Here is a 10,066-nt window from a genome sequence, read left to right on the forward strand (position 1 = left end):
TAGTCGTCTACCTACTACATACTATGTTTTCAATCGATCCTGCTGGGTCGTGCTGAGTCACAGACTTCGAGCTAGTAGGTAACTACCTAGAAAATATTTTACAATGCACGTGCTCGGAAAGTGCCTCTTGACGTGGGTCAACATATCCATAGAAAATTAGTGATTCCTGCACGCATCCACAAGTGTGCGTAAAGTTGTATGGATTTTACTTACCGCACTTGTGCGGTAAAGTAACTTTTAAATTGCCAAATTATGTCCAACTATTGTTAAAAAATAAGTCTAGAGTCGTTATAGTTAGGCTTTGAACAAATAAAGAAACGTTTGATGCAACCAACTGAATATTTACTGATAAGATAATACAGATTAATCGCGACAGAAAAGAGAACGTTAATTTTTTTTTTTCATGTAAACTCGTATTTTAATTCCGTCTAAAGTTATGAAAAAAAGGAAATAAATTCTTGAGTCCAATTCGGACCGTGCGACGTCAAGCGCGCGCACTCGAAAGTTAACCAATGAGCTTCCAGTGCGCGCGCACGACGTAGCACGAACCAATCATGGTTACCCGTTCGCGCCTGTCATGAAACCCGCAAAGTAATGTCCATAAGTTCAGTCCGGTGAATTAATTTTTGATGAGTAAATAAAATGAAGAGTTTAAATGATGAATTTATATCTGACTTTACGCCGCCTTACGTCCTTCACGAAGTACATATTGTCAGTGACAAACTCAACGCTGAACAAAATACGTGAACTATAATATACATAACTAAGTTAATAAACATCTTAAATTGATAGAATAATCTACTTCTACACACATGGATATTATAACATCTACCGGTATGTCTTATTCTTATTTATTTGCTTTTATCTATTAGAATTAGTGAACCAATTTTGATTAATTTACAGTTCCAAAGCTAAAAAATCTCAGATTTACGGTAACTTTTTGTTAACAGCTGGTAGATTAGATACATAATACATATACTTGATGATAATTAACTATTACACGGATTTATTCACGGGTTGCACTGATATTTAGCATTATAGGAGCGTGCAGGAGATAAGGACTAGCCAATATAAGTGTGGAAAATGTCAAGCAAAAAGGGCTAATAATTAATCATAAAAAATCACGATACTAAAACAAAGTCTCCTTTACCTATCATTAGTAGCTGTAGCTGTTCTAATCTTCTGAGTCAATGATCGTTATGAAAGATGGTTTAATAAAGTGTATACGTTAACGATTTTGGTTTGGCGTGCATATCGGTATGTATATCTACTGCCTGCTACTGTAGTAAAAGGAGTATGGCAAATAAATGATGTAGTCACTGCCTCGATTTTTTTCCTCGCTTAATGCATTGTAAAACGTTGTATGATATACGTGTCAAAAGTAGGAAATTCCCAACTCGTGCCGGCTCAAAACACTCGCTTCGCTCGTGTTTCAAGTTCTCCGCACTCGTTGGGAATTGCCTACTTTCCGCACTTGTATCATAAATAACTATTACAATGCACGTGCTCGGAAAGTGCCTCTTGACGTGGGTCAACATATCCATAGAAAATTAGTGATTCCTGCACGCATCCACAAGTGTGCAGTAAAGTTGTATGGATTTAACTTACCGCACTTGTGCGGTAAAGTAACTTTTTAAATTGCCAAATTATGTCCAAACTATTGTTAAAAAATAAGTCTAAAGAGTCGTTATAGTTAGGCTTTGAACAAATAAGAAAACGTTTGATGCAACCAACTGAATATTTACTGATAAGATAATACAGATTAAACGGGACAGAAAAGAGAACATTAATAAATTTTTTTCACGTAAACTCGTATTATAATTCCGTCTAAAGTTATGAAAAAAAAGGAAATAAATTCTTGAGTCCAATTCGGACCGTGCGACGTCAAGCGCGCGCACTCGAAAGTTAACCAATGAGCTTCCAGTGCGCGCGCACGACGTCGCACGAACCAATCATGGTTACCCGTTCGCGCCTGTCATGAAACCCCGCCAAAGTAATGTTCATGAGTTCAGTCCGGTGAATTAATTTTTGATAATTGATAAGTAAATTAAAATGAAAAGTTCAAATGATGAATTTATATCTGACTTTACGCCGCCTTACGTCCTCCACGAAGCACATATTGCCAGTGACAAACTCAATGCTGAAATACGTGAACTATAATATACATACCTAAGTTAATAAACATCGTAAATTGATAGAATAATTTACTTCTACACACATGGATATTATAACATCTACCGGTACGTCTTATTCTTATTTATTTGCTTTTATCTATTAGAATTAGTGAACCAATTTTGAGTTATTTACAGTTCCAAAGCTAAACAATCTCAGATTTACGGTAACTTTTTGTTAAGGTAGATTAGATACATAATATAAAAAATATACTTGATGATAGTTAACTATTACTCGGATTTATTCACGGGTTGCACTGATATTTAGCATTATAGGAGCGTGCAGGAGATAAGGACTAGCCAATATAAGTGTGGAAAATGTCAAGCAACAAGGGCTAATAATTAATCATAAAAAATCACGATACTAAAACAAAGTCTCCTTTACCTATCATTAGTAGCTGTAGCTGTTCTAATCTTCTGAGTCAATGATTGTTATGAAGTGTATACGTTAACGATTTTGGTTTGGCGTGCATGTCGGTATGTATATCTACTGCCTGCTACTGTAGTAAAAGGAGTATGGCAAATAAATGATGTAGTCACTGCCTCGATTTTTTTCCTCGCTTAATGCATTGTAAAACGTTGTATGATATACGTGTCGAAAGTAGGAAATTCCCAACTCGTGCCGGCTCAAAACACTCGCTTCGCTCGTGTTTCAAGTTCTCCGCCACTCGTTGGGAATTGCCTACTTTCCGCACTTGTATCATAAATAACTATTTCAAGTGTTTTGTAGTCGGTTATTGAGTTGATTACTGTGCAGTTACAATACGCTAAAATAATACATACACAGACACAACCCAAAGGTTTCATTTTTCCTTTTAAGATGCAAAATCTTAAAAATAAAAGGCTGATTAATCAAGAAAATATTTATTAACAAATTCTATACGATAGATTTAAGCAGTTTACAATTACTGTAAAAACCTATTAACAACGCGTTCGTATAATACATTTCAAGTTAATATTGCACTATAATGTTATTAATTACTTATTAATCAAATCTTTGAAGTTGAAATTGGCCAACTCCGGAAATGATTGTCGTTTTGAGTTGGAATTTGGCAGGTACCTGTATGTGTAATCCTGATTAAAATTTACTGACAGAAAAAAGCATGTACAATTGTACATATCAACAATGTTTTTTTATTAAAGTTGGATACCAAAGAGGTTTGCTCCTGCGTGCACTAGATGGCACTACAGAAGCTATCTAAAGGTTTAGAATATTAATCCTGAATCTATGCGTTGATCATTCTAAAAATATTATGCCTTCTCAGAACCGCCGTCGAATCAAATCATATAACATCTTTTATTCGTTTTTTTTATGAATTAAAAAAAATACTAGTTTTCTAATGTCATTTTGTTATTACAAAATGTTTACGTGGAAAATCTTCGATATTAAAATGCAAAAGGAAATCTTTTACAAAAACACCTTCTTTTCTAAATAAAAGTATGTTTGAACTGATGCCGCCATTTAAGATGGCCGTCATATTAGATTAGATATCTACAAATCAAGATGGCGGAACATTTACCGCGCGTTCAAATCAAAGCTCACGTTGAAATGCATTTACGAACAAATCTCCCTTACAAGTAGTGTTACATACGCGTCGCTACATCTATAAAACTTATTAGATATAACAATATTTATGTACAATAAAAATGTATATAAATTTATTGCATTGGTTTTGTAAAATACACCAAAGTTGCATACAGGAACAGGAGAGAGTGCAAATACACATAATATTGAGTACACGAGGCGAGGCGGTATAAATTAAATAAAATATTTCAGCAGATGGTGCTGATTTAGAATATTTGCGCCTTTAACGTAAACATTTACGAGTAACGTACAAGTTTGTAGCGTAAACATTTCGTACCTATTTAAAAAAAAACTCGTATCGTAAATGTTTTTTTCTTTCGATTTGGCTAAAAGTTAATTACCAGGTAGTTTCGACGCATGAACTGAGCCGTCTGTCATAGTTAACGGAAATTAAGAAAACACGTTGTCTATAATCATTTTATTTTAAGATAATCTCTTTATTTTTATAGCGTTCGCGTAGTAGTTTTGATTTATGTCATATTATGCTAATAATATTTTCCATTTTTTTAGAATAAAGATTTTGTCATCTAATGAAGAAGAAGAATCCATCTTAAATTGTTTTATAGTAAAAATACGAATAAAATTTTACATTTTACTGTTTCGACAGATATTTGGCAGCACACACCACACGTCTCTTATGGCGCAGAGTAGGAAAGCGGCATGGTAAGAGTAGAAATGCAGATCTATTAATATTTTTTTGTCTAAAATGAAATAGGGATTCCAGTTCCAACTGTTTTTTGTTTTGTTCAAAGTATAATTAAGTGTTAAATTTATGATTAATAAAGTCGTGTTGATTACAAGTTAAATAAGATGGATTCTCTTTTTATGGACTGATATAAATTATTGAATCAAAATAAAAGTAAAAGGGATCGTGAAAAAACTTAGATCCATCAAGTGATTGACCAAGAAGTGTTTCTGTTCTTTCATACATTTCACTTTGTTTTATTTTAATTTTAACCACAATTCCTATCTGTCCTGACAAAATCCTTGAGATTTGATTGTTTTTACTCTTAACAGTTGGCATTTTTGAATCAGTTGTTTTATTTAATAATAGTAGTTTGTTGTTATATAGAAATGTTTTTTTTTTAATTTTAGAACCAAAATCTCGCTCATAGTTCACAGTGGAAACGGATATAAACGATGAAACAAAATTCACCTTGATTTATCTGGCTGAAGACTGGTTTTCATATTTTTGTTTAAAAATAATAAAAATAAAAACATCAAAAAATGCTAACAGTAACTTTTCGTTATTCATTTAAAACTAAGTAACATTTTTATTGAACATTGTGCGTGTTCCATGTGTGACAAATCCTATAAAAAAAATTCACAGTCTCGAATATACTTAATAGTCGGCAATTATTATGTTTCAACCCGTTGCTTTTCACTTCATAAAAAACAGCGATATGAAACAGTCACTTTTTTTTAAACCCCCACGCAAAAAGAAGGGTGTTTTAAGGTTGACCGCTATGTGTGTCTGTATCTGTGTCTATGCGTGTGTGTCTGTCTGTGGCACCGTAGCTCTTAAACGGGTGAACCGATTTGAATGCGGTTTTTTTTAATTGAAAGCAGGTTTTCTAGCGATGGTTCTTAGACATGTTTCATCAAAATCGGTTCAGCCATTTTTGAGATATTGAAATTTTAAGTGATAAAGTCGGGGGTTTTCAAACTTTTTGTTAAGACACTGGTCGGTAGGAGGTTAAGTCCCGGGTGTTGAAACTTATATAGTACTGGTACAGGCATGAACACCTTTCAAACATAGCATATGTATTAACCACTTAATCTACATAAAGATTCGAAATTGCTCCTCTACAATATCGTACAAAATTAATTGAATTTGTTTAACATGTCAGTCGCTTTTAAACTAATCCTTCACAGACAGTTGGGCTTGGGACTGACTCAAAAAATAAACTCAGTGAAATGTAAAATATTTTTTCAGACATTTTTATCGTGGTTAAAAAAAGCCAGATCATCTCCTGTACTAAATGCTCTAAGGCCGCTCTTATCCTACATTAACCTACAGTACAACCAGAATGTTAATGTCACTCGGGACTCGTCGGTTTTCTTCGTTATCCTGAAGATTCAAATGAGAAAGAAAAAGGAAACCGATCTTCTGTCTCGAATTCCGAATGATATTAGTAAACTAGTTTAAGTGTAATTTTGTCCTATTTGCATTGTTTTACCTTAACACTTAATTTGTCGACTATATTGTGTTTCGATCCCATTTATGAAAAGTGTAAACAAAGACGCCCTTTTTCCGACCACAGACATTCAATGATGTGAAAACCTAGAACCTGTTGCAAAATAATTAATCTGTTCAGTAAATCGATTAATTTATTAATTGAATAGATCAAAGTATTTTTGTCTATTTTATTATTTACAATACTTGATTTCATTACAAAGACTGGTTATTCAATTATAAAAGCAGGAACTATTTTCAATTTTAAGGAAAGTAAATAAAAATCGCTTATTCATCAGCGCATTAATCGATTTTTAAAATGTCAAATTTTCCATCATCTCTACACTAGTCTATGCTATATGCTACTACAGATTATACACATGTTTCAATCAAGAAATAACGTCAGAAAAATAAATATTGAAATCAAGTGAATTTTGGTGAAAAAAGTGATTAGACATCTCAGTTAAAAGACACGAATTATAGATAAATGTGTTATTGATTCGATCCAGTGAGTGTTTATACAAGAATTTTGATGAAATCGGTTTGTTTACACTTTTAATAAATTGTATAGGCATAACTTATACGTTACCAATCGTAACGTGACATAAACTACATTTTACACTTAAATTTTATCATAATTTTCAACAACAGTCAATATTGCTCAGCAAATTCACTTCATTTAATCATGTTGCAAAAACAACAACTCCATTTAACATAAATTCAAATTAATGAATATGTAGACAAGAACGAGTAAAAATAGGTTAAAAATAGTTTAAATGTTGTACTTTACGTCAATAACTGTCAGTTATGATTAAAGTAACAATCTCATTTGATTTTTAATCTTCACTGTCGAGTTACAGCATCTAAGGTTGTAGCTTTTTTCTAATGGTTCAACTCAAAAATGCCATAAAGACGTTTGCTATTGAATATGGTATTGTGCCCAGCCCAGGATCCAAATCCCTACCCCCCACACCCAAGTGTCGACTCTGCTTCATCGCATTTACCATGTCATCGCAGAGGCCAGGCCCCCTGGAAAATAACCTTGGATACCCCAATAGCGATTACATTAACTGTTATTGACTTAAAGCAGCCGCCGAATGCATTACGTGCATATTGTATACAGACTTTAAGCTCATTTACTTCTACAGATTAGAAACGAATATAGGGTAAACTACATTACAGTATCCATTTTTGGCTCCATTATATTACCGCTGATTTGAGAACTGTATGACAGTTTGGACCTGTTGTATTTGACGCTGTCCAATTGGCCATCAATCGCGCGATGCATCGATGCGATTTCATCGTGCGATATCACAATATGGTCGCGCATAATCGCACGACCGTCAATATGGAATATGCATGGAACTCAAATTTTCTCTTAAATAATTCAACTTAATAGACAACCGGAAAATAAAACGAATGACGTAAAAATCATCAATGCCTTTTGAAAAATAAGCAAGATAAAATTGAAGTTCGCATGTCATCTATCTAGAAATATGAAAGTATGAACTTTTTATGGCCGTAGTTGTCTAATTGACAACTTAAATCGTCCATATCTTCGTGTTTTTTTAAATAATATTATTTTTCATCACACTTGCTCGTAAACAGTGTCGTAACATGCAGGCTACCTTGGTTGCAACCTCCCAAATAAAACCCTCGACCTTAATGTTCTTGTCATGAAACCCGTGGTACGTAAATGAGTCATTGCCCGTACTAATTTTCTTGTCATGAAGCCCAAGGTCGGTAAATGAGTTTGTTACTGTATGGTGTGCTGCAGCGCCTGCGCTTCGGGCACATGCTGCGAGGTTCAAGAGCGCAGTCAGCGGTATCGGCAATTTTTGAAAATATTATTAGTTTTTCTTTTACAAATATACAATTTTACTCGCAAATGTGATGAAAAACATTGTATCTCGCACGGGCGGTACTAGAATTACGAACATCGACTCATTAAAGCCCTCAGTCTTCGACTTCGGGCTTCTAATAGACTCTCGTTCGTAATTCCTTATTTACCGCCCTTAAGACATAATGTACAATTACAACTCGGTTTGTTAAGCAATGAAGATACAATATGAACAAATAAAAATGCTTACATATTCTCTATTAGTCAGCATACGAGCGATGGTCAATTAGGACAACATTTTTGTGTGACACCTTTAAACCAAATTCGTTTGGGGTGATATAAAGCCGTGGATTATACTATTAATATTATTACGTGATACACGCATATCACGATCGGTATCACAAAATTAATAACGCGTATCGCAGTATCATATCGTTTTGAAATCCTGGATAATAGTATCCTCCTCTGTGAGGAGGCCTATATCACTATATCCCCCTGAGTCCTAACTTTTTTTTAACAGACATAGTACTTAAGACCTAGACGTGGTTCACCAGCTTTGTTGTTTTTTTAGAAAAATATGGCGCTGTCCATTGGAGACCAGCTTTGTTATTTTGGATCTTAATTCCAAATTCTTAAAATTATTTTTTCAATGAACAATTTTTACTTTATAAAGTACATTCGGCCGTTACTCTTTGTATTAATTGGTCCTTTATAAAGTACGCGAGGGCTCATGAGGATATACAACAATGGGGGAGGCCTATCTCCAACAGTAGACGTCATAATGATCATGATATCACGATAATATTGATAGTTTCATCCTCGATGGAAATACCAGACGGTCTCAGCCGAGTTGTTGCAACAAATCATAATACAATGCAAATGACGACTAATGCATTGTCACCACAAAATCTTTGGCGTTGTATGGCTAACATAAATTTGATAATATTGACGTTTCTAAGTTATACAATCCTAGACCTTACTAAACAGATACGGTAGCAACCCACTCCGAACCCTCGGGCGTAACATATTGGTACATAGGTAGATGTAGTAAGTATTAGCGCTTGACTCTGAATTAAGACTGGTTTTTTGGAATCTTTTTGTATTTTTTATTTCAATTCAAATTTTTTTATTTTTACGGTCATCGTAAAACCGAAATTGAAAATAAACTGAAACATAGATGCACAGAAAAAACAGAAAAATAAGACCATCACTGGGAATCGAACCCAGGTCCTCGGTAATCCGTACCGCGTGCTATACCGCTACACCACTGATGGTCAAAGTACCGACACGAATTTCCCTATGCACCTAATATCTCAGCTTGTGTTTCTTACTTAGTCACTTAAGCAGCGACGCTAGCGACATCATCATCATCATTAATAAAAAATTTGGAATTGAAATAAAAAATACAAAAAGATTCCAAAAAACCAATCTTAATTTGATTGCTTAGAAACGATATCTCTTGTCCGGGTGAGCGGTTAGTTCCAAAGGAATGCCGAAAAAGTTTGAGGGCTTACGGCTAGATGTCGCTAGCGTCGCTGCTTAAGTGACTAAGTAAGAAACACAAGCTGAGATATTAGGTGCATAGGGAAATTCGTGTCGTACCGTTGACCATCAGTGGTGTAGCGGTATAGCACGCGGTACGGATTACCGAGGACCTGGGTTCGATTCCCAGTGATGGTCTTATTTTTCTGTTTTTCTGTATCTATGTTTCAGTTTGTTTTTTAATTTGACTGAATTGTTACGAACGAACGCTCGTGGTGAGTGGCTAGCTTACATTTTCCTAAATCTTCATAAGCCAAGCCATAGCCTATCCAATATTAAACATAACAAAGATTTTAAACACGCAACTACTTAAACTGGCTGATATAAACGAACAACTTCCATAAAAAGTCAGTAAAATGAAGTGAGACTATTAGTTTAGTTTAAGTTGCACGTCCATAGATGTCGCTAGTCGTTCCGCCACAATAAAAAAAGACGATCTGATTTCTTATTACACTTTATTATTTACTTTGTAAATATTTTTAATGATAATCATGCCGAGAAACGGGTAGAACGTTTCTTCGCCATTGTTTGTAGTTTATAACAAAAAAATATACAAGAAACTTTCAGTAACCAATTCGGAAATGTATCTAGTTTTCGAGGCAAGTATACATTGGAATAAAATAACTATAACAGTTCACAATCAAAAGACATCAAGGTCTTCAAATATCTGTTGAAAGTTAATTATTGTATAAAGTAACTTGTTATATTTTCCTTGTTCCAAGGTACTATGTAAGTAGTTACTTATTTAGTAA

General features: G+C 34.2%; 1 long non-coding RNA gene across 1 annotated transcript; it reads left to right on the forward strand.

Annotated features, from left to right (window-relative positions):
* Positions 1-2,881: 2,881 nt before the first annotated feature.
* On the forward strand, positions 2,882-4,996 carry LOC141442667 (uncharacterized). The gene is made up of 2 exons (XR_012452958.1): positions 2,882-4,419; positions 4,852-4,996. It is a non-coding gene; the product is annotated as an uncharacterized lncRNA (long non-coding RNA).
* The last annotated feature ends 5,070 nt before the right edge of the window (positions 4,997-10,066 follow it).

The sequence above is a fragment of the Choristoneura fumiferana genome, chromosome 26 (genome assembly GCF_025370935.1).
Source record: "Choristoneura fumiferana chromosome 26, NRCan_CFum_1, whole genome shotgun sequence".
NCBI lineage: Eukaryota > Metazoa > Arthropoda > Insecta > Lepidoptera > Tortricidae > Choristoneura > Choristoneura fumiferana.